Genomic DNA, 26,153 nt, shown 5'->3' on the forward strand with positions numbered 1-26,153 from the left:
AACCTTGATAATATAAAAATACATGGGTTCTGTGTATTGCAGAATGCACTGTAACCAAACAAAGGAGAAAATTGTTAACATTATTATTTATTTTCAGTTGTGCCCACAATGTGCTAGGTGCTTTCTGACGAGAAAAGGAGGTAGATGCCTGTGTTAAGGAGTTCACCATCTAAAGCCAAACAGACACAGTAGAGAGGAGTACAACCTTAGGATATGGACAAGAAAAGGTCATTAGAAGCATTAGTGAAAGTGGTTCAGTGATGTGAAGAGTGTGGAAACCATTTTGGAGGAGTGGTACTCCAGGCAACAGTTATTTGTCATGTTAATTGAGTTTAGAGTTGAAGAGAACAGCAGAGTTGTGGCAATAGTTGAAGAGGTCAAGGGAAAGCTTAAGGTGGAAGGGAAGCTTTTTGAGAATAGGGAAACTGTTTGCATTGCAAAGTAAAGGAGCCAGAGGTCAGTGTAAAAGACCTGGAATCAGCAGAAATGAGAGAGGAGGAGTCCAATGTCTCACCATGGTCCCCTGGGAATGATTTGAGGTGTGGCATGTGTAATAATGAAAAGCCACCATAATATTGCACAGCTGCAGAGGCTGAGTGAGACAGGGAGATCCAGGGTTCTGTAAGTGCCAGGAGAAGGAGTTAAAGCATAGCAGAAGCAGCAGGAAAAGGAGAACTGTCCTGAGAGAAAAGAGTCACATTTCTACCCAATCCCAATGTATGGAAGTAAAGGAATAGGATTTGGTGGGAGGGAAAGATGTGGTTAGTGCGGACAAAGAAAATGCAAGGACTGCCAGGACTGAGGAAAATGTCACCACAGGCAAGGAGGAGATGGCAAAGAAGCATGTGAAGGCAGAGTGTGGACTGGAACAAGAAGAGTAAGAGGGGGAAGAGGTGATGAGTGAAGGAGGACAGAAAGTAAAGGGAAATGTGTGGAGGTAGAAGGAGAAAAGAAAGCAGTGAATAAGCATGGTTTGCACAGTGGCTAGGCAAGAGGGTCAGAAAAGCATAGGGTTAAAAAATAGTTTAGAACAGCAAATTAAATGAGTAAATTACCAGCCTGGTTAAAACAAATGAGCGTGAGAACCAAAGAAAACCAAGGAAGTGGCAAAACAAGTCTCTTGTGCAGAACAAGAAGCAGTACGAAAACAAATGGTCAAAGAGGTTAGTCAGCGGAGAAGAAGGGACTACAACATATTGAAGGTACCAATACCAGAAGCTGGAGTGACATCAACCAATATAGTATGGAAAGCTGGAGAGGTACAGGGTGTATTTGCAGCTTCTCCTAACACCTACCCAATGACTGTATAGGCAAGCAAAATAATTAATATGCTTCACGTCCAAAGGACCTAATCTTTCTCTCATCTAGGTGAATGTCAAATTTTCCACTGAATGGAATGGGAATAGGATTAGGCCCAAAATTGCTCAACCATAGATGTGCCTCAGGCCAAACTTCTCTATTAACCAATGGAAAGGCTTTATAACAACCCACTTATGCACAGGAATCCTCTGTTTCATGTCTGAAACATTTAAGAATCAGGTCAAAACCTCACAGCAGAGATTTAAAATGAAATACTTGTGGTTTTCATGAATTTAACTCTGCCATGTATCAATTAGATCTCGCAGTGATTCTGAGGCGGACTAGAAGATGTGGCTCCTTAACTAATAGTCCTGTTGGGTTTGCAGAAAGCAAAAATAAACTAGAAATATTAATATATAAACCGCAATTGTATAAACCAACAATGTATTTTCTTATTACCGTTCTGGCTCCATAAAAAGCCACATTACTATATTTTCATTTGCTAATAAAGCAGAACAACCAATTATTAATGGCTTTCAAAGTATTGTTAACAAGACTGTAGTGCAATTCATGCAAATATTGTCTGCATTTGGAAATATTTTTGCAGACTGCATTCTCCGAATGTGTAGTTTTCCTGTTGATAAAGTCACTAGGAGATGAAAGGGATCCAACTGGAAAGGAAGAAAGCACATTGCTAGCGATGATCAGCTGACATGACTCATAATACAGATCGGTGTCAATCCATTTTTCATTGAAGCATCAGATTGTTGACAAAAGGAACAGAAGTATTAGCTACCGCTTCTTGTTAGTCAGGTAGCAACACTTGCAGAAGAATAAATGCTACGCTTTCCCTGAGCTACAGAAATACTGCAATAGTATTTTAAAACTATACACATTAGACTGCAAATGATATGCACATTCATTTCTGCCTGCGTTTGATAAGTGAACAGTCCATGATAAGGGAATCAAATTTCATGGCTAATAGGTTCACTGATTACTAGGAATTGTTGGTATTTAATTAAAAAAATTTTACTCAGCCAAGGAGGTCATTATTTTGTAATGGAAGTTGGAACGTTTCACTGCACCCTCTCACTTGTCACTGCTGTTTTGGCACACTAATTATCTCTCTCTCATATCGATGGCACTTTCACCGGAATATGGTTGTGCTTGTAAAAATAATTAGAACTTTTCTACAAGTATTAAACTGCAAGATTCGGTTCTGCTCTTCAAATCCAGTAGCTTCCGTTTTTTTGAAAATAAATTATCCTTTTTAAAAAAAATGTGGATCACATAGCATTAAAGGATTCAAGAGACAATATAACTAAATGATCCCTCTCTAGCAGAGGCCTGGGGTAGAAGGGGAAAATCAAATACTATCATTGAACATGCAAACAAAATTCCCATTAACTTCAATGGGAATTAAATTTATCCGGGGGCGGGGGGAGATGGGGACAAAGAGCAATTGACTTGATTAAGGGTAGAAGGCTAAAGATTTTTCCCCATAGTTGGTAAAAGCACAATTCACAGAATATAGATATCTAGCCACCTAAACTCAAGGCAATAACAATATTAGCTGAACACGCAGATCAGATAGTTAAACATCTAGTCTGAGATCTTCAAAGCTGCCTAAGAGATTTGGACATCTAGTTCCCTGAAATTAATGGGAATCCAATGTCCAAAATACCCTAGGTGTCCTCAAAGTCTAAGCCATAAATTACTGGTACTTTCAGTACAGACCTCTACTGGCTATGGACTTTTCTTACATGTCTTTTAAGTAGCTATCTCATCAGGGCCAGCTCCAGGGTTTTTGCCGCCCCAAGCAGCGGGAAGAAAAAAAAAAAAAACCGCGATCGCCATCGGCTTCATTCTTCGGCAGCAATTCAGCGGCAGGTCGTTTTTCCAAGAGGGACTGAGGGACCCACCGCTGAATTGCCGCCGAAGAGCCAGACGTGCCACCCCTTCCCCATTGGCCGCCCCAGGCACCTGCTTGCTGCGCTGATGCCTGGAGCCGGCACTGTCTCTCACTTGGCTCTGATCCAGAAAAACACTTAAGCACACGCTTAACTTGAAACTAATGGCACTATTCACATGCTTAAAGTTGAACATGTGCTTAAATGCTTTTCTAGAGTGGGGTCTATGTGAAATATAATGAACTGCACCGCTTGTACCCTCTTTAACAGCACACACACAATCATTCTACAATAGATCATACACATGCAGCACAAGCTGATGATACAGAGGAACATGGAAAGATTTAAAAACCCTGCTGTCGGTTCTGTAACAACAATATTTCTTTCTCAAATACCTTGTACCTAATGTTTAGTAGCAATCCATTACTCAATATATACTGTGACAGACCCAGACCAGTGGAGTACAGGAGTCTGGTAGAGGGCACATATACTGGTCACTGGATGAATAGTTTTCTGTTCCCTGAGTGACCAGAGCAGGGGCTGCACTAGAGTAATCAGGAACCTGCTAGAACCAGTTAAGGCAGGCAGGCTAATTAGGACACCTGGAGCCAATTAAGAAGAAGCTGCTAGAATCAATTAAGGCAGGCTAATCAGGGCACCTGGGCTTTAAAAAGGAGCTCACTTCAGTTTGTGGTGTGTATGTGAGGAGCTAGGAGCAAGAGGCGCAAGGAGCTGAGAGTGAGAGCTGTGCTGCTGGAAGACTGAGGAGCACAAGCGTTATCAGACACCAGGAGGAAGGTCCTGTGGTGAGAATAAGGAAGGTGTTTGGAGGAGGCCATGGGGAAGTAGCCCAGGGAGTTGTAGCTGTCATGCAGCTGTTACAGGAGGCACTATAGACAGCTGCAGTCCACAGGGCCCTGGGCTGGAACCCGGAGTAGAGGGTGGGCCTGTGTTCCCCCCAAACCTCCCAATTGAGCTGGACTGTGGGTTCTCCCAGAGGGGAAGGTCTCTGGGCTGTTCCCTAACCCACATGGTGAATCTCTGAGGCAAGAAAATCTGCCAATAAGCGCAGGACCCACCAAGATAAAGGAGGAACTTTGTCACAATACACAACACCTGTTGCCAGATTCCCCAGATAAGTTTGAAATTAATACACACATGAAATTAGAACATGTACCTAACAAAAACATGTACAGTTATACTAATCACATAAAAATCTATCCTACCCAGGTAAATTAATAAAGAAATTATCTTGACTGGAATGTGCACTCTCATTCAGCTAATCAAATGGAAATGGTAAAGAAAAATAGTACTACATAGAAAATATCGCTTTAGCCTGATAAGCAGTGATAATAGGTTAATATAGTTAGCCAAAAAAGATAATTCATTTTAGCATAGTCTATTGCCAAACGGTAGCATCTGAGAAGTTTCCAATGCTTTGTAATACGGGAATAATTAAGAGTTGATGGAAGCAAGGCCAATTTGTACAATATTAACCTTGACAAGTGCTTTACGGAGAGTACCCACTATATAGCCATGCAGATAGTCAATTAAAATCTCCCGTCCAGCTAACATTGGGTGGAGAAGAACTCTGCTTTCTTCTCCTGTATGATTTAACGCTAATAAATGTGGGCACTGAAGTGAGAAAGCTATATTTAAAACAATTTAAAACAATGTGCTGTAGAAAATCAGTTTTTTGTCTTCCCTTGCTATTGTTACTAGGACTACCATTTATCTGTGCGGTTTGCTAGCCAGGACTGCTGAATCATCTTAAAAATATGTTCAGACTGACTGAGCTAGTATAGGAGTGACAGGACTTATGACACATGGAGGTGTAGGACAAAACATCACACATTCATCGCTAGGTGCTATCCCTGTGCTCTTTCCCCATTGATGTGAAATCAATACAAGGACACAGTAATTTACAGTAAGCACCCTTGGTCACTACTTTTTATTTTAAAGGAGATTAAACTTGAATTTGAATTCAGGATTTCACACTGTTAAACAGCTGGCTGCTCTACCCATGCAGTCATCATTAACTGCATTCATGGGTCCCTCATTAACTGCACTGATGAGTCCCTTGGGCTTGAGAAATGGCAGAACACTGCACAATGCACCCAGTCCCTCCCTAGTCACAGAGTCCACACAAGGGAACATCTGTGGTGTCAGGATCGTGCCCCAGTACTGGTAGTCTCCCCACTGCAAGGCCTTTCTGGGCAAAGTCTGTGATGTGTGCTCTCCACCTTAGTGTTAATTGAGGAGAGCATCTGGCCCAACGTCTGTGGACTCCCTTTGTTCTTGGGTTCCATAATTTGGTCACCTCTGCAGCCTTTATCCAAACACTTACATCATTGTAATATTCTATAAATAGAATAAGATACTGATTTGGGATGGATTATTCATACAAGCTATGATATGGTTTAACAGAGATGTGGTCATTTTATGGTAGCGCTTATTGAATAGAAAATTGCAATATACAGAACAAGTGAATAGACTGGCTTGCTATAAAGTAATTTATTATAGAGCGCATGAGAAATACCCTTCAAATTTGTGCTGGACAATGTTTAGTTTATATTACCTCTCTAAAAGGTCAGGAACTAAGAAATGTTCAAAATGTACCTTTTAGGATATAGATTTTTGACAGATGATGGGGACTGCAGAAAGCATTTGTTCTGACACAAGTTTTAAAAATAACCAGTATTTTCACTGGTGTGTTATTGACACTGCATTTGCCTGCTTGGTACATTAAATTTGAAGCTATTGATTGTGCATTCACCAAACCAAGAAAGGACCCTAGTCAGCATGTAACAGCTCTTTTGATTAGTATTGTCTTATAGGGAACAAAAATCATTCTGTCAATGAGTAGACCAGTTTCCATTACCCAGCTGTTACAGGATATAACAGTGATTGTTAAGGTATTAATTTATAGAAAAATAAATTAACCAAAAAACTTCTGTAATATATTTCCCTTTTACAAAGTTTGCTGCTAAGATTAATATAGTTCAATTGATTACCCCCACAATGTTGTTGTTTTTTGTGCTGACTATTCACTAACGCTGCAAAAAGAAGTTGAAATATTTTGTCTTTCATCATATCTGGTTATTTCACTAACAATACAGTCAAATGCTGGTTATTTTAATCTGATTACAGTATTCATTTACACAACAAGAAATACTTTTCATTGGGTGACATTACAAGCATTTTCTCAATCCACAGAACTCATCTGCAACAAGATGGGCTGATGGGGTTATTGTGATCAGCTCCTTGGGGTTTGAAACTTTCTAGGACAGAGTTAAAATAACTCAATTCCTTCTCATGTTTAATCCTACGCGGCTGAATCATGGCATTGGTGTCAGTCTCACTGCCACAGCAGATCATCGAACACATTCAGTGGCAAAGAAGCACAGTACCGTCCAGAGATCTCCTGTTGTGTGGATGGAAGGGGGAAGGGACAGCCCTTTAATGATTGCTGCATATTCCCCCTCCAACTGCACTCCCAGCTGCAATCAGCCAGATTTGCTCCCCAAAGCATGGGGTGAAGCTTTAGTTCTCCATAGATCCCTGAGAGGGAGCAGTTCAACAGCAGTGCCTGCATTTCTTGTGCACAGGGGCTTCTAATTTGGGAAGTCTTTACACAGAATGCACAAGGAAAATGGACTCCTTACTCTTTCCCCTTCCGACCTTGCATGGACATATCAGACAGCCACTTGTGATTTAGAGAACTGATCATTGCAGAATTGGGGCTTTAGCCATTTATTCTGAAAAGGTGTCCTTTTAGGAACAGAATCTACAAATCTGTGAATCACCTTACAGCCAGAAGGGACCACTATGATTATCTAGTCTGACCTCCTATATAACACAGGCCATAGAACCTCCCCAAAATAATTCCTAGAGCAGATATTTTAGAAAAACATCCAATCTTGATTTTAAAATGTTCAGTGACGGAGAATCCATAGTGAGTTGTTCCAATGATTAATTACTCACTGTTAAAAATTTATACCTTATTTACAATCTGAATTTGTCTAGATTCAAATTCCAGCCACTGGATTGTGTTATACTTTTCTGTGATAGATTGAAGAACCCATAATTAAATATTTGTTCCCCAGGTAGATACTTATAGAGTCACTCCTTATCCTTCTCTTGTTAAGCAAAATAGATTGAGTTCCTTGAGTCTATAACTATAAGGCATGTTTTCTAATCCTTTAATCATTCTCATGGCCATAGGAGCAGACTTCCGCACTTTCCCGTGGGTGCTCCACCCCCCATCTGCCTCTGGCCCGCTCCCACTCCACCCCTTCCATGAGGCCCCACCCCTACCCCACATCTTCCCACTCCTGCCCCGCCCCCATTGCAACCCCTTCCCCAAAGTCCCCACCAGCGGTGGCTCCAGGCACCAGCGCAGCAAGCGCGTGCCTGGGGCGGCAAACCGCGGGGGGCGGCCTGTCGGTCACTGTAAGGGCGGCAGTTAGGCAGCCTTTGGCAGCGTGCCTGCGGGAGGTCCGCCGGTCCTGCGGTTTTGGCGGCAATTCGGCGGCAGGGACGCCGAAGACGCGGCAGCGCAGGCATGCCGCCGAATCGGCTTGACCAGCGGACCGCCCGCAGGTGTGCCACCGAAAGCCGCCTGACTGCCATGCTTGGGGCAGCAAAAAACAGAGTCCCCACCCCAACTCCGCCCTCTCCCTGCCCCATTCCAACTCCTTCCGCAAATCCCCGCCCCAGCCCTGCCTCCTTCCCTGAGCACACCATGTTCCTGTTTGGCAGCAGCCAGGTGGGAAGCACTGGGAGGTAGGCTGAGGAGCGGGAACGCGGTGTGCTCAGGGGGGAGGAGATGGTGGGGCGGGGGGCTAGGGGAGCTTGGCTGCCTGTGGGTGCAGAGCACCCACTAATTTTTCCCCATGGGTGCTCTAGCCCCGGAGCACCCACGGAGTCGGCGCCTATGCTCATGGCTTTTCTTTGAACCCTCTCCAACTGACCAACATCCTTCTTGGATTGTGGGCACTAGAACTGGACACAGTATTCCAGCAGAAGTCACAACAGTGCCAAATACAGAGGGAAAATAACCTCTCTACTCCTGCTTAAGTTGATGGATCCCAGGATCACATTAGAACTTTTCACCACAGCATCACACAGTGACCTCACATTCAGCTGATTATCCACTCCCCCCCCCCAATTTTTTTTTCCCCAGGGTCACTGCTTCCCAGGATAGAGTCCACCATCCTGTAAATATAGCCTACATTCTTTGTGTTTAGATGTATACACTTACATTTAGGCACATTAAAAACACATTTTGTTTGCTTGAACCCAGTTTACCAAGCAAGCTAGATTGCTCTGAATCAGGGGACTGTCCTATTCATTATTTTACCACTTCTCCAATTTGTGTGTCAACTTCAAGCTTTATCTGTGATGGTTTTATATTTTGTTCCAGTTCATTGATAAAGATGTTAAATGGCATGAAGCCAAGGACCAAAACCTGCAGGACCCCATCAGAATAGAACCTCTCAATAATGATTCCCCTGTTACATTTTGAGACCTTTCAGTTAGCCAGTTTATACTCCATTTAATGTGTGCCATGTTAATTCTATATTCTATTTTTTTAATCAAAATGTCATGCAGCACCAAATCAAACACCTTACATAGGTCTATTATGTCAACAATATTACTCTTTATCAACCAAACTTGTAATCTCATCAAAAAAGAGATCAAGTTAGCTTGATGGGATCTATTTTCCATAAACCCATGTTGATTTTCATTAATTACAGTACCGACTTTTAGTTTATTATTAATCTAGTCCTGTAACAGGATGATATCAGGCACACAGACGCATAATTACTGGGTAATCCTTGTGACATTAAACCCCATATTCTTCATAGAAATATGGTTATGATATGCATATGGCATAACTAAGATATATTTTATGCAAGATGGCTCATGTAAGGCATCATTAGAAATGTTATAATTTACTGAATGTGATTATCCAATTTGTATGCATGTATCATTTCTGTATCTAAAGATAGAAATATTGACTATGTAACAATTACAACTGTGTGTGTGTGTGCATGCGTATGTGTATCTGGGAGACACAAACCAGACAACCAGCCATCACAGCCTTGATGGGCCATTAGGAAGAAACAATAAGACTGAGGATACTCATCTCTCTCCTTCCTGAGCGATGTCCTGGGAAATAGCTGTGACACTACAAGATCAGATGATAATGTCACCTGATGCAAAATACCACCTTGGACACTGCTGGTACTTTTCCTCTGTAGGGGGATGGGGATCAAACAAAGGTTTCCCACCTCAGGTAACCCCTTTTTAAGGCTGGGGAGGGGGTTAATCTGGATTCTCCTCCATTGCCTACCCAAGAAGAAAGCTGAAAGTACCTGAAGGGACAAAGGAACTAACCTGAGGGGAAAGGCAGGGGTGAGTCCAGACTGAGACAGGGGTCCAGTCTGTAAGAAGAAATAACTGGAACTCTAAGCTACAGAAACTCTGCAACTTGCCTAAAACAACATTTAGGGTGAGAAATTACTTCTTGAAACCAGTGTCTAAGATCTTAAGCTTCGTAAGCCTGTTTTGTTTTATTTGCTCAGTAAGCTGATTTTTTTTTTCTGTTCGCTATCCCTTATAATTACTTAAAATCTGCCTTTCGTAGTTAATACATTTGTTTTGTTTAGAAGATCAAGCGTAGTACCTGTTCTTATCAGTTTAAATGCAGTTTGTGACATTTCTAACTGGAGGGGCAAGAAGTTGTGCATCTCTCTCTTCACATTGAGGGAGAGGGCGAATTCTTATGATCTTTCTATACAGCACAAGACAGTATTATTTTGGGTTTATTCCCCCAAAGAGGTGTACATGTGAGTACTGGGTGAATCCTCTCAGACAGAGCTGACTTCAGTCTGTGTCTGCATCTGGGTGTGGCCCTACGTGTGTGTGTGTGTGTGTGTGTGTGTGTGCTGCTGCAAGAGGCTGGAGAGCCTAATTCAGCAAAACAGGGAGAGGGAATCCAGGCTGGTGGAGCAGGAGGGGCTCAGTGAAACCCCAGTACATCAGGGCATCCCAGAAGGGGGGGTCCAACCCATCACAATCCTGTTTGCCCTTTTAAACACTGACACAATATTAGTTTTCTTCCAGTCTTCTGGAGCTACCCCTCAGTGTTCCAAGACTTATTGGAAATCAATACTAATGTTCCAGTGAGTTCCTCAGCCAGCTCTTCAAAAACTCTTGGATGCAAGTTATATGGACCTGCTGATTTTAAAAAGTCTAACTTGAGTAGCTTCTGTTTAGCATCTTCCAAATATACTAGTGGAATGGAGAGAGCGCGTTATCACCATATGATAACAATGCTGCATTTTGATTTTGAATAATTCACCTATAAATCAGTGCAGAAAATTGTGCATGGCTAGCAATTTGCCAAAATCAAAATCAAAGTCATTAGGAAATGTTAAACTTAAAATGTTAATATATAAAAAAGTGTGTAAAATAATATTTTCTCTAGAAAAATGCTAAACAATCCATTTTGTTTGTAAATGGTTAAAAAAACGCCAGATTCTAGCCACTTTAGTGACTCAAGTAAACACACAAGACTGAAGTAAAAACACAGTTAATACTGGAAATGTGCTAGTGGCAATGAAAGAATGACAAAGATTACATGACTGGGACAGCACAGGAAAAGGTGAAAGCAGCAAAGAATTAATAAGAGATAAAACAGAAGCTACAGAAAAGCAGTGGGAGAAGAGAGCTGCGGATAAACAGGGTCAGTAGGAGAGGAAGGGACTATAGCACAAAAAGTGTGTAGGAGACACAATTAACCACTAGCAGCATTAGACTGGAGATAAAAGAAAGTTACATTCCTAACCGTTAAATTGCAATGCTCAAAAGAAATAATCCAGTAACATCTGTCTTCATCATTCAGCTGATTTTCAACATGCTCTGTAGGTATTTGAAAAGACAAATACCTACATTGTCAAAATAGCATTACTGTTAATTAATATCCTTGCAGTGCCACAATGTGAATGGTATTGGAGTTTGATTAAACAGAATACGTGGCCCCTCCCTGCCCCAAAGTTGATGGAGCCGATTTCAGAGTCACACTCAAGTTGGTAAGCATTTGCTCACATAAGTAACCCCCATCTATTTTATAGTCAGTGCTTATATACAACAGCAATAGGTGCCTTAGACATACCTAAGAAGAGAGGTCTTATACTCATTACTTATTTATTGAGGCTATAATCACATTTCTTTTTTAAAATACTTTTAAATCACAAGGTTAAAAATGCCAACAGTTTCATAGAGTTTAAGGCCAGAAGAAGCCATCAGATAATCTAGTCTGACTTCCATATTACAGGCCATTAAATTTCAGACAAATATCCCTATATTGAGCCCAATGACTTTAGTTAAACTAAAACATTTCAGTCCTCAATAGACTAAATTGTTGTATACCAAATGCAAAAAAAAACCAGGGGAGTATGAGGTGCCACCAATGGCAGAGGCCCCAACAATGGCAGGGAATTGATTAGGTGAGATATGTCACCATGCTTCTAAGGTTTGTCTTACCACCATAGTGCTCCCTTGTGACTGGAGGTGGCATTGCAAGGGGTCCTCATCTCTGGTGGCCTCTTCCTGAGCCCTTTCCCAGCCAGTGCATTCTCCTGATTGTCTGTCTAGGTGTTATGTGGTCCAGTCCTCTGGCCACATTAAAAAAATAAAAAAAATAAAAATAAAAAAATCAGTCCCCTTCCAGGATACCAGAAGTCGAACTGTAAATACAAATATGTCTCCAACTAATGATTCTTCTGGCCCCCTTGGGTTACTCTAAGGTCTCCTGCTTTTGCAGGAGTTCCTCCCATGCTGCTTCTTCTCCCAGAAGGATTTCCCCACTGTCCCCCATTCCCCAAAACTTCTGGCAGTTTACCTCAGGGATCTCCCTGCCCTTTACAAATCCAGTCTCAGGACTTTCCCCACAGGAGTCTAACCTGTTTCCTGGGGTCTCTTCCAGCTTGACTTCCCCAGGTCTTTCCCAGAGAGGGAACCCAACTGTTGTGTGCTTCAAGCTGATTTCATACCTCTAAGTATTCCTCTCTTTCTGATTCCCCACAGCTGGGGTACGTTATTAATTAAGCCACTATCACATTCAGCTGAGCTCACTATTTATCAATAAGTTGCTAGGTCATCAGCAAGCCTGAGAGATATCTGCTAGGTCACGGGCAAAGCTGAGGCCAGCCAGCCTGTGACAATTCCCCACACTGCACATGAAGGTGAAAAACCACCAGGGCTGCCCAGAGGATTCAGGGGGCCTGGGGCAAAGCAATTTCAGGGGTTCCTTTCATAAAAAGTTGCAATACTATAGAATACTATATTCTCGTGGGGGCCCCTGTAGGGCCCGGGGCCTGGGGCAAATTGCCCCACTTGCCCCTCCCCCCCCCAGGCAGCCCTGAAAACCACTAAGGTCCCTGCCATTCTGATCTGGAGGAAAATTCCTTCCTGACCCCAAATCTAGTGATCAGTTTGTCCCTGAGCATGCCAGGCAGCCAAAGCAGGATTCTCTGCACTATCTCAGACCACTGATCAACCACGTCCAGTGTCTTGTCTCCAGCTGTGGCCAATCTCTGCTTCAGAGGAAGCAAAGAAAAACACACTAACACAAAACAAAAACAAGAACCAAACTCACCAATATATATCTGGACACTTGTGCACTGAGGAACAAAATTCCTTCCTGACCCTGAGGTGGCCAGTTGAAGCCCTGAAGCAAGAGATTTGATTATAGCCATTGTCTTAATGCAGATCTCCAAGTGTAAAAAGCAATGCAATGCAGGTAATCCTATTCTCCCCTGTCTGTGTTGGGGAGGAGGAGGGTGGCGAGAGAGATCTTCCAGTTTCATGACCAATGTGCTAATACTTAAAAAAAAAAAAAAACTGTTAATGTAGATGGGGAAAAAGTAACATGACTCCAAATGAAGATAGTGTTTAACTGAGATGTTGGTCTAAAGGGTTATATCCCATTACTTTTTAGACAACACTCCACATTAGTGTCTCAGTTCAGTTAGTTCATAAACTGCCTCAGTGCACTGCCAAAGGAATTTTGCCTCTTTGTGAGATGGTTTGATTCAGTCCTCATATTGGTTTGAGCCTGTTGACAATACTCGTATTGTCCCGTTCATGCAAATGATACTGAATGTGCTTATTTTCAGATACAGATTTCCATCCTACTATGAGCCTCTTTTGACATTTTAAGGCATAAAGTGAAAGGCAAATTCTCCACAATGATCAACTCTGACTCATAAAGCTAATCTCGACAAAACACCTCCTGCATTGATGGGATTTTTCTTTTACTAAATGAATGGGTAGGCCATCTCATTAACTGAAACAAAACCTCCGTGCCACTAGTGCCACAAGAGCCCTTAACAACCAAAGTGAAGCAGCACGTTTAAGAGGTGTACAAAACAATTGAATCTCTCTCCCCGTTTCTATATGCCAACTGAAATCCAGTCAGTTGGGTCGATAATCGGAGAGGATCTGAAAAGACAAACCAGGACATTGTTACAAAGTAATTAATACTAAGAATGGATGCATTAGGTTATTACTGAAAAGCACAAAGTCCTGTCCCCAACAATGACTCTACTGCAACTTATTGGTTATAAGGAAAAGTTGTTTTGGTTTCTGTAAAACTCATTTATGCACTCTCTGAATATCCGATAATTTACTACAAGCTTCAACATAATGAAAATATTAAAAAAAGATGTTAATACAATATATCCATAGCTGTGGTGTTCAGTAGCAGGCTACAATATTTGGAGTATGAATTCCTAGCCATAAATTTTGTTAATCATTTATGAGAGTGAATGTCTTTTCATTTTAAAGTTATTGTACAACTTTATCAAATGATTCTCTTATTTCTGCATCTCTTTGCTTTCTGCAATCTCTGTAGAAGATTATGGCATTTGGACAATATGATGAAACTTACGGGGGGAAAACCCACAAAAGTGAAATAAAATACAAAGATGAAACAAAAGAGAAAATATGTATTTTGCCTATATCTTTACTGAGCCTGATTAATTTCTTGAACCAAAAGAAATAATAAAATTTGACTTAAACCTGCCCCACGATTGGTACACCTCTACTCCGATATAACGCGACCCGATATAACACGAATTCTGATATAACACGGTAAAGCAGTGGTCCGGGGGGGAGGGGGAGGGCTGCGCACTCCGGCGGATCAAAGCAAGTTCGATATAACGCCGTTTTACCTATAACGCGGTAAGATTTTTTGGCTCCCGAGGACAGCATTGTATCGGGGTAGAGGTGTATAGTATATTCTTTTAAAAGAAGACCCCTTGAGAACTGGGCAGCCTTTCACACCTCCCAGCATCCTTATGATGAATGAGATAGGGCCAGCAAAACTTTTAGGTCACCATTCTGCGTTTTGAGCCTTGATGCATTTACTCATCTGCATTACTGTCAAGTAAACATCCCCTTTCCCAGTAAGATGAGCTGAGATTGCTCAGCAAATCAGGCTCTAACATTATGACAAAAATACATAGAGGTGAGAAGGTGGCTTTGAGCATATCATGAATATAGCAAGTTCCATGCATATAGAATCCTGTAATCCCTCATTTTTCCATATTGAAACACTGGCTCTAGAACAATCAGTTTACTTTAAATGTTTATTAAACTAGCTTGAAAGCAAAGTTACTGGATTTTAAAATTGCATTGTGTATAAGCAATTTCACACAAAATTATCTTGTTGAAGTGCCATCCAAAGCAACTAAATATCAAAGCCCTAAAATTGAGACACCTCTCAAAAAGCATTCATAAGAAAAAGTGTAATGAAGTTTCTTTGTAATGATTCACAAATAAAATTAGTCTTTGAATGCAAAAAACATGTTTAAAGAAGATATGTAATGCTGATATTAAAGAACCGGAATGTTTTCCATATCTCCCCCACACGTTTTTAATGGGGTGTAGCACAGAATAACATATCCCAATTTATAACCTGGAAATATACAATGAAGGACCACTAAATAGTAAAATTAAGAGCTTTGAAGCTATATTTTTAATTATTTGTAATTATGTATCGTGAATGAGTGAAAATGAGGTATCACTTAGCGTAAGTCTTTGCTGGCTGAAGTGTGGTTTTGCCAATTCCTTTACATAGAATTGCTAATCTACTTAAAATATTATTGCTGACAGAATAATGGTAATGTTGTGTTGGAAGACGTAAGTGAAAGAAACACAAACATGTAATGAGTAAAAACAAAAACAAAAACCACTTTTTCTGGGAAAACCCAAGGCAGGGTGACACAAAAACAACATGTTCCATAAATTGCAAAAACAGAAGGAAAAATACAGAAGTTGGGTAACTGAAGCGTGTGCATGTGTAATGTACAGGTTACCAAAAATCCGAAGGTTGATATGCTAAAAGCCAATGGGATAAAGATTAAATAATCTGTAATGTAGCAATGCATACAAGACGAAAGTGAACATGGGCCAAAACTAGAAATACACCAAACCAGAAACAGAAGAACAGGACTGAAGGACCAGACCAAGGGATCAGAGAAAGCCAAGACAATCATGGATGGTGGAAGAATTTCCCAGTGCCCCAGAATGTGGTATCTCAGGCCCACTTATCAATTTCTGTCTTGCCTATTATTATTTGTCTGGCATAAATATATGTCCAGATGCCATAAGTGACAATTCAGTCTGAAATTTATAAATAAAGGCAAAAAATTTATTAAGCCAAAATTGAGTGGATTTGTGAATCAATTTCCCAACTTTTACACACAACAATTTCTATCTGGTAACTTGATGGGTGAATATTGGAGCAAAATTCTACATCCATGCTTAATGATGGCAGTTAAGGAGTGAAGGCCATACTGGAAATATAGTCTCAGGTTGAGGGCCAGGGTTGGGACTCCTGGCTTTCCACTAACCCACTTTTCCTGGGCCATCTCCTCATAGCAAATATACTGTTCTCCACTTCACAAAGTCATACCACGTGCTCCACCACAAAAACACTACACCTTTGTTCAAAGAGTAAGGCCAAGAAGCTACACAGGCAAATAGGTGTGTTATGTATGTTGAATCTTACCTCAGGAATCAGACAGCCTCAACTCCTCATGACAGCATACTCACACCAACCCATATTGTAAAACTCCCAACTTTCAAATGACATAGAAGATTCAGACCTTTTTGAAGAATGGAACCTTGCAATCAGGGGTTCCCTAGGCTACAGGTACCCTAGGCATGGTGGTAAATCCTGTAAAGGTGACCTATGCAATCCCCCGCTCCGAGTGCCCCTAAATCTCCAATTGCCAGGAGCTAGAACTGGACAACAGGGCGTGGATCATTCAGTAATTGCCCTGTTCTGTTCATTCCCTCTGAAGCATCTGGCACCAGCCACTGCTGGAAGACAGGATACTGGGCTAGACGGACTACTGATCTGAGCCAGTAGGGCCATTCTTATGTTCTTATACAGTAGTGCTGAGTGGATGGGGAAGTGGAAGAATACTGAATTGGCTGAAAAAGAAACAAATATGAGAGAACATAAGCAGCATCAGCAGAAAATGCTTCAAAACAAATTATCACTGGAACAGCAACTTCCCAGGAATCCATCATCAACACTGACACTTCCCAATCTCATTAGTTAACATCTTTACCTCAGTTGAAATCAGTATAATTTAAATTAAGCCACAGTTGGGGTGCAGGTCTAAGTGGGGTTGTACTTGTTGATCTGGTAGGGGAGATGGTATCTTATGTCTATGTTATTTGGGCTAGTGCTGAAGTGGTTGGCTGTGGATGATACACTGCATGCACTGTGTATACATGCATGTAGAGAGTTACAAGAGTCTAGAGGGACAATCAACCTCCCTGGTAGAGGATAATACTAGAAATTGTCAGGAGGTGGCAAATCAGGGATTAGAGACATGTTCATATCTCCAATTACAGGAGCACACTCGGGGGAGAGGGGAACAATGCATCAATCACTACAAGTGCACTGCACTTAGAAATTATCAATGTAGGGGACCAGACGTTCTGGGAAAACAAGAGTGGAGTGGGTATCAGTACGTCAGTATTTGTGTGTGTGACTACCTGGATGCAGACAGCAGCATCTTCCTGTCTTGGAGTTGGAGGAGCTTCTCAACCCCTTCCTTACAATTCACAACAGCAGAAGAGTTGGGCCAACAAGGTACAAGGACCATTAAGGAGTAGGGAGAGCGGGTGAGGGCCACACATTAGGGATTTAGACCATAGCTCAAACTCATTCTCTTGGGCTGATGTGCTTCCTTTCCACATAGCATAGCAGGTGAAGAAGGCAGGAGGCTCAAATGGGGGGAACTGCTGGGTTTCTTTCTTTTCTACTTTGCTTATTTCTTCTCCAACCCACCAAGCTTCAGAGCAATGAAGAGAGGAGTTGAGGGAATTATGAGGATAGTAGGAGCTCAGATTGTAAATAAACTATGAGCATTTCTTAGTGATATTACTACCCCCCTGTAAAAGAAGGTTCTGAAGAAATTAAGACTGGAGTATGTGAGACTTGTACACACACACACACACACACACACAGACACAGGCACACACACATTGTTAGGAGCAGAAATTCTTTGTAGATCACCTTTCACTACGAGGAAGGAAACATTATAGGAACTTTTGGACATTGAATATCCTAGGAAAGGGTTTAACAAGGTATGCTAATCAACACACTTTCAATGGTCATAGATTTAGAGCTGCTTGCATATTGGGAATTGCCAAGCCTGTTGTAAACATATCCAGGGAAACAGACCTCATAATTACATTTCTTAATTATTGCAGAGAGGTCAAATCTGAAGTTAGCACAAATTGGTGTTTCTTTGACCAGCATTCATATAGGATATTTTAATCTTTTTAGTAGATAAATAAGTTCTGATTTATTAGGAGATAACAAGATGTCCAGGTTTCAGAAGAACAGTATTATTTTGTAATGCAATGCCTGAGAGTTCCCCACAGAAATAATGGGAATACATTCATTTGACCCTATTGTCTTCATGCTGTGATTTCCTGCAGTACAGCTGAAGGAAGGTATTACTTTAAATCATTAGAGGGCCTTCCCCCTCCTCTGTAATTATATCAGCATGAATCACACAACAAACAATATAAAGTGGAAATTGTTACTATGAGCAGCAATGATTTCAGATTTAATACTGGAGAAAAATGAAACAGGCTGCACATTGTGAAACAATTGTGGGAAAAGCCAGTAGGTAATGGCAACCTGGATAGAAGATAAGTCATTGGCTGTTTTTGAAATAACCGTTGAAATTTTTACATTGATTCTAGTTTTATTTGTCCCTACTCTATGAATACACCCCAATCCCAACCAAAAATGATGAAACTTCAAATCACAGTGAAACTTCCATGACTGTCCATGAAACATTTTATATAATATTAGGGAATGGAAGTAAATGGATAATGACCTGGCTTAAAAATCTGAACTATACACAAAATTAGTTTCTGATTTGGCAGGTCTAATAATGTGTGTGGAATTTTTTGTTTGTTTTTTGAATTCTAAAAATATTTTGAGTATCCTTAAGGTCCTTGACATGCTTATTCAAAAGTAAGTTCTCAACATAAAACCAGTAGACTAGGATACCTACATCTATTGTATTATATTCCAGTTCTTACATGGCTCTCATCACTGTAGCATCCAGAAGTCTCTACCAGAGAGTGGAGAGCAATTTTCTCCATAGAGCAGCAGCTCTCTTCCAAGAACACTTCCCTTTTAATATAGGCTTTGGAGAACTGGGCACGACTATCCTGCTCTCTTCCCTTGAATTCCTGAGGAAACTCATGTGGTTCCTAACCTTCTGCTTCCCCACAAAGATGTTCCTTCCTTCTATCAAGAAACTGTGCAGTGGAGAAACTATGACTAAGACCCACTTTAGGGTCTTGAATGGTCTGTCCCACACTTATGAGTTAGTGCTCTGGTGTGTGTTTGGTTTTTGTTTCATGTTTCCCCTTCGTTTTGAGGTGGTAAAAGCATGTCCAGAGACATGGATCTTTCAGATGGTAGCATCATTTCAGTTTTCAGAATTACATAGCTAGATTGAATGCTGCAGTATCATTAGCTGTTTTTGTTTCCTGAGAAGAAATGAATACATTTACTATAGAAAATTCAATTCAACTTTTTCTTCATGTCTTGGGGCTGTTTTCATATAGCAGCTTGTTTGTTGGCAACGAACACATAAAACTCCAACACCACAGTTTTGAATCTGTTTGTAAATAATGACAATGATAAAAAACAACTGCATTTAGCTTCAGCCAAAAGGAGTTTTTGCTTATCATACTGTGAAACATAATCAGAGTTTTTGTTCCACACACTGCACACCAAAATTGATTAGAAAACTATACGACCAAAAGTTCAGATTAGATTGTGCAAATACAAAGACGATTTCATTAACGTCCTTACATCCTTCACTATAGGAAGTAATATGGTCATTTAGAAAATGCCAATTTGTGTCTTTCAATAGATGATTGCAAATAATCTACATGGATCCTGCCGGTTGTATTGGATTTCTGTAAGCTTCCTGAAACAACCCAAGCAAATACCCTTGAATTGTCTAGAGGAAGGCAAGGTATTTATCAGATTTATTTGTTAACGCTAACTTCCACCTTTTCATAGCGTTGCACAGTTTAAAGGTATAGAGCTTCCATTAATGAGAACAAGCATGGCTATGCTCTTATAAAACTCTTTAAAAGGTCACCATTAAATGTTGAATATGGCCCAAGACTTTAAAGGCCAATAGATGTGTGGTTCCAAGATGCTAACAATCAAAAGAGATTCAGTAGATGAAATGTTGGCTCTGCTGTATCCACTGGATCTGATTGCTTTCTCAATGCAGATCAATAAATTGAAAATAATTGTGAACAAGATCTGATATTGCATATGCACAAACATGGGAATAATTAGCAATTGTATTTAAATGTATTACTTGATCATACAGCAGCAAACATGTTGATAAATAACAGTTAAATGAATTAAATCAAATGAATTTGATAATTATTAATAATAAATGGAATGCTTACTAAAGACCAACGTTTTTAGTTTTAAAGCAGATTTTCATGTCTCTCCGCACATATCCATGGCAGTAGCATTTATAAGAGACGTTAGCCTCAGTCCTATGGAAACTTACACATGTGCTTAGTTTTATTTACATGATCCTCTTAACTACACATATGATTAAACACATGAAAAGTCTTTGCAAGATTAGGCCTTAGTCTTCAATTTTTACGGAGCTATGTTTGTGGGTCTGGCTGTGGGTGGGATTTCTATGCTTCCGCAAAAATACAGTCAGAGATCAACCCATTTATTTACGTTTTCAGCTTGTGGAAAAAAATGTTCTAATTTACAACTGTGAAACCAACAGTGAAGCCAATAAAGCTTCATAGGTGTAACAGAACATAACTTCTCTCTTTTAGTCACCTATGGATCTTTTTGACTCTCCCATCTAAAATGATTTTCCTCTTCCTTTCATTGCCACACCTGATAACAACTAGAATTGGTTTAATGTTAGAAAATTAAACACTCCTCAGATCAAAAACTAACTCAGGCAATCAAAGTGTGACCAACGGACAGTGTATGATGGATAAAAACAGCTTCCATTTATAGTTTTAGCTCAACTATGACAAATCCCAATGCTGATCTAAAAAAATCACCACTACAACTATTGCAATGTTTTGCAATGATGCTTATGGGGTATGCTTGTTAATGAAATTCAAGCTATAAAGCAAGCTGATACTTTGATTGTGCCATGGAATGTTGCAATCCTCACTCACATGTTGTGGAAGTAATTTGTATTCTCTCAAAGTTAAGTAAGAAGAAGATCAATATAATATTTGTCAGAGATGAAAAAACCCTGCATTTATGAAGAAGTGTAATCCCATCATTGATTTCCGAACCTGAAGTCCTCTGCAGAGTGTTACAAATCCACACTGTGTCCTTCAGTGATAGATTTAGCATTTAGATTTCTGATTTAACAAAGAGATGAGTAAAAGCTCTTATTGGCACACATGGTAGGTTGACTACGCATCTGAGAGACTCAAGGGCTGAATTATATCCTTCCACGAAGGACACATACTTACTACACACTATCTGGTGCAAATTTGCCTTCACCTGCACGAATGCTTTCACATTGCCAACAGAAATGTGTGTGCTATTTGGCTCACTAAATAAATTGGTTTCATATTCATCATTTTTCTTTTTTCCTTAAAAAAAAAAAAAGCATATGCACATATATTTCCTAAAGTCCAATCCAGCACCCAGTGATGTCAAAGTGAATTTTCCCATTTGCTTCAATAGACTTGGTATTAGATCTCCAATGAATATAAAATCAGCACAGGAAGGGAGCACGTATCCCAGTGGTGCACTGGACTGGAGGAGTCCAACATCACCTTCTCTATGAAGAACGAATGGTGGCAACATTACGCACAGGGGAATGCCCATAAATGTCAGACATGCCTGGGGATCCTTGGCTCCAACACTTGGCTTTGCAGAAGTTTTAAATCTACCCTCAGCAACGGCTTACCATTGTGCTGACACTGTTTGGCAATCTGCAGCTGCACTTTACATGCCTCTGATGGGGCTCAAAGGATGCACCGGGATAATTAATACTAGTTTGAATAGTACTAGATAATTAATACTAGTTTGAATTGATTACTCTCCAATTTGTGTATGTGGCATGTGGCCACCTCTACACAGGAGATGGAACAAAACATCTCTTCCTGGTTTCCTTACCCTTCACCTCACTTGCTTGATCCACCCTAATGTCTGACAGTTCAGAATATTTGCAGAGAGGGATGCAAGCAACTATGCAGAAAGGGAATGATTTAGTTGGGGATTGGTCCTGCTTTGAGCAGGTCCCTTCCAACCCTGATATTCTATGATTCTGTGATTCTATACAGACACTTATGTACGCTACATCTATTTTTCATGCTTTTCTCCTCAATACACTGCACAGTTAGGAAGCACCACAGAAACAATAGGAAACTACTTAAACTTTTGGAAAAATACAACTATTTTTGGCTGTATTACACACCTCCATTTTCTCCACCAAAATGGAGAAGACATGAAACTCTAAAACTACTGAAGAATATTCACAGACATGGTCTTAAAATGCTGGGTTACCACAATTAATACAGTTACTAATTAAAACTGTTGCTTTTCAAGGGTGTCAGATGAAGAAGGAAAATTAGCATTGATTGCCTTCTCATATGTCAGGAGACTGCTCCTGTGTAGGAGGAAGAACCACAGTGAGTATATCTAACATTGACAAACCCCAATTGTCAGTGGGTGGGATTGAACCTGGGACCTCTGGAGCTCTATAGCATGAGCTAAAAGCCAACTGTTAGCTAAAGCTGTAGACCAGTCTCAGTCTCTCACTCACTCCCTAGATGGGACACAACACCCCACCCAGAGGGTGTGTGGGTTACATATACGCCAGTAATGATCTGTAGATTGTGTAAAGTAATCAATGAAGTAAATGAATGTTGGATATATTCACTACTGTGATAGTGATATTGCATGTCTACAGTAGGGCTAGTAGCGAGTCCAGGCATATACTTGCTCTTCTTTTACTGCATGATGGCTTATTTCTACTGGATATATATGATTTGGGTACTTTAAGGCCTCTAAGTAGGTGCTTTACAATTTTGCCTTAGATAATTAATCTTAGTATCCGCAGTACTCGAATATCTAGGGAATATTGTAAATACCGAACGAAAGCAAATACTGAGGTTATATCAAAGGCAAAACTAAATACATTGTTTTAAGGGTAATAGTACTAGAGTGGTTGGTATTGTACTAAGTAGTAGATCAAATAAGTAACACAAGAAAGTCTGACAAAAGCATTTGGGGTGCAGGAAACCTGACGTAGATAAGATTACTGCAAAAATGTATCATGAATCCCTAGCATTGACTCTGAGTCCTAGAATTCATTTATTATTCTTAGTTTTGTTAAGGTTCACCCAAATGGTCCTAAGTCAGAAATGGACCTGATCTGTCATCTCTATCACCGAAGAAGTTCCCAACTTAATGACATTCAAGTGTGTAAGAAATGGCATGCTATTCAGGTAGCAGTGTATACTTGATTTGGTCTCCTAAGGACACTTTCACTTTTTTATGCTTGTTAAAGTAGATCAGAAAATTCAATAAAGACAATGTAAGAAACGTTGCACGAGGTTGGCTGACAGTCCCTCATATTCTTTACTCACTGCAGTGGTTCTCAAATTGAGGCCCCTGTGGAGTGCTACCTGGTGGTCCACAAAGCTGCATCTATCACAACTGTGAAACATCTGTCTGTATGCCCACAGTTAAATTTCCTGCTAGTGTAGCCCATCCTAGGATTCCTTTACAGCTTCCTCATTTTTTTCATAGACTGAAGAAAAAAAATCCCTTGTGCTATTTGTGCAATTATTTAATATCTTCTATGTCAGTTGTTTCTTTAGTTCTGGGGATTTAATCATGATCAAATTTTCAGTTTACACCAAAATCAGAAGCTTGGAAACATACAAGAAGATGCCTATCAGGCAGTAATTGAGAATTAGACAGCTGCACCCCAAGTGTAGCTCTGTGGAAGACCTGTTTGCTCTGAACTGGACCAAACTGAAAAATGACTTGGAGAGAGGATACCTGGCTCTGCCATGCATTTATTGTTTGGCATTGAGAATGTCTTACCCTATCTAAGCCTCCGTTTCCTCATCTGTAAAATGAGGAGAGTGAGAGCTCCCTGTATCCCAGGAATGTAGCAAAGCTTAATTCACTGATATTTGTAAACCACTTTGAGATCCTGACTGGCCTTTTGGTTAGAAATAAAACATCATTCACTGAGTGATACACTAATTCTGAGAAAAGTGTGACGTTCCTCCACACTAGAGCTGGTTGGCAATTTTTTAGTTTCTGAGTGGGGTGGTCAGAAAATGCCAAGTCACTGATACCAACACTGTTGGTGGGAACGGGTTGGCTTAGATATATTTCCTGTTTTGAAAGAATTGAGACAATGGTTTTAGTGACATTTTCAAAACATCCTGTTTTGACATTTTCAAAATGAAAAGTTTAAGTTTGTTTTTTTTAATTCAAAATAACTTTTCATTTAGAAATAAAATTGATGGAGAATAAAAAAGTAAAATATAAAAAGGTCAAAATCTAGATGAAACATTACCAATTTATTGAAACAAAATATTTTGGACTGACCCAATTTCTCCCCCACCCCCCACCCGCACTTGGCATTTTTTGAAATTTTGACTTTTCATCCTGATTGGGGACAGGAAAATTTGTTGACATCTCAAAAATTCTCAAGGATGGGGAGACATATTTCCCACCCAGCTCTACTCCATTCATCTCAATAAGTTATTAAAACAAGTACAATCATCATCATTGCTATTTAAATGCTAACATTAACCTTTTCACTGCTGATTCCAGTAACTGACACCTTCAGATAATATTCTTGTCTAATGTAATTAATTTGAAGTGACATTGCAGAGGAATAAGCCATCAAATTTTTAACATGCAAACAGAATAGTCAACTCTCAGATAGTCTTCTAAATTATTTAAGTAATTGAAACACTTGTTACTGAGCTAGTTACAGCTGTTCACTTTAATGAAATGACATCCATTGTGTCTTACAGTGTTATTGATTATAAGAATAGAAGTATATGACCATACAGAATAGAAAATCCTTTCTAAAATCATAGCCAAGTGTCATAGTACCTTTAGAATTTAATATTGTAGGAGGTACTGGGAACCTGCCACCTAATGAAGTATGGGAATGACAGTCGCTCAGCATTTCTCAGGCTATGTCTTCACTGCCAATAAAGATTTTTTTTTTAAAAGAAAAGACAGCAAGATACCAATGTGAGTTAGCGGTTTTGCTGTAGAATCCTACTGAAGACAAGGCACAGGTAATTTTTATCGTAATATATCTAGGCGAGGTGAACATTATATCCCCCACACACTGGACCTTGCTGAAGTGCATCATGGTAAAAACTACCTGTACCTTGTCTCAGCTAGAAATTTACAGCCAGATAGCTAACACACATTGCTTATCTTGCATTAAAAAACACCAGCATTTTTTGGAAGTGAAGGCATAGCATAAGACTCAGGCCCTCAGAGGAATCAAAAGTGCTTAGTACCTTGTAGAATCAGGCCTTTAATGCTTCCATGCAGTCAGAATCTTGGATTTAAATCTAATTTGAAAAATGATATTCCCAATGACAAAGCATCCCTCAACCCAATTGTTCTCATACTGTAGAATGAATCAGCTGAATTCAGAGAATTAACTTTATGACAAACAAGGAGAAAAATTGGCAGGGCAACAAGATGATCATTCTCTTCCCAAGTCTTCTGCAGAATAGAGAACCCCTAATTTTCTACTCTTAGCAAAAAATCCATTATACAGCTCTAGGATGGAATGCTGGCCTCGAGGTCGATGTTTATTGGCATTCTTGGCTATCATGGCAACGGTCATTTTAAAAACAATTTACAAATGCAATGAATTAACATAAGACTAGATTGTGAAACAACAATCTGACCTAAACAAAGTGTCAGCCTGGCAGGGAGAGTCACAATCTCCTTCCCAACTCCACCACTCATCCAAAGGAAGAGTGAACGGCACTGGGTCTACACTGCTGCATGGTTGCTATGTGATTGGGGGGAGAGAAGGGGCAAGGCCATGCCCCATCCCCTCACACCCACCTGCACCAGGGCAAAGTAGCATGTCTGCGGAGCCTGCATCTTCTTATGCAGTGCTATCCATGAAGCAGGTAGCTGGCACAAAGGGCTCCATGCAATTCCCTTATATCATGACGCTGCCTGGACTAAGTGAACCACAATTTGTCCCATATAAATTGCAATGTAATTAGTTTTATCTTTGGGAGTTACCTAGCATGATGCCACTCCTACCCTACTTAATGTAATATCAGTTC

General features: G+C 40.3%; 1 protein-coding gene across 3 annotated transcripts in view; it reads right to left on the reverse strand.

Moving 5' to 3' along the window:
- Positions 1–26,153, reverse strand: part of NRG3 (neuregulin 3) — an 873,897-nt gene that overhangs the window by 727,422 nt on the left and 120,322 nt on the right. The gene's annotated exons all lie outside the window — the stretch shown is intronic.

The sequence above is a fragment of the Terrapene carolina genome, unplaced genomic scaffold (genome assembly GCF_002925995.2).
Source record: "Terrapene carolina triunguis isolate 2854851 unplaced genomic scaffold, T_m_triunguis-2.0 Scaffold146, whole genome shotgun sequence".
Classification (NCBI taxonomy): Eukaryota; Metazoa; Chordata; order Testudines; family Emydidae; genus Terrapene; species Terrapene triunguis.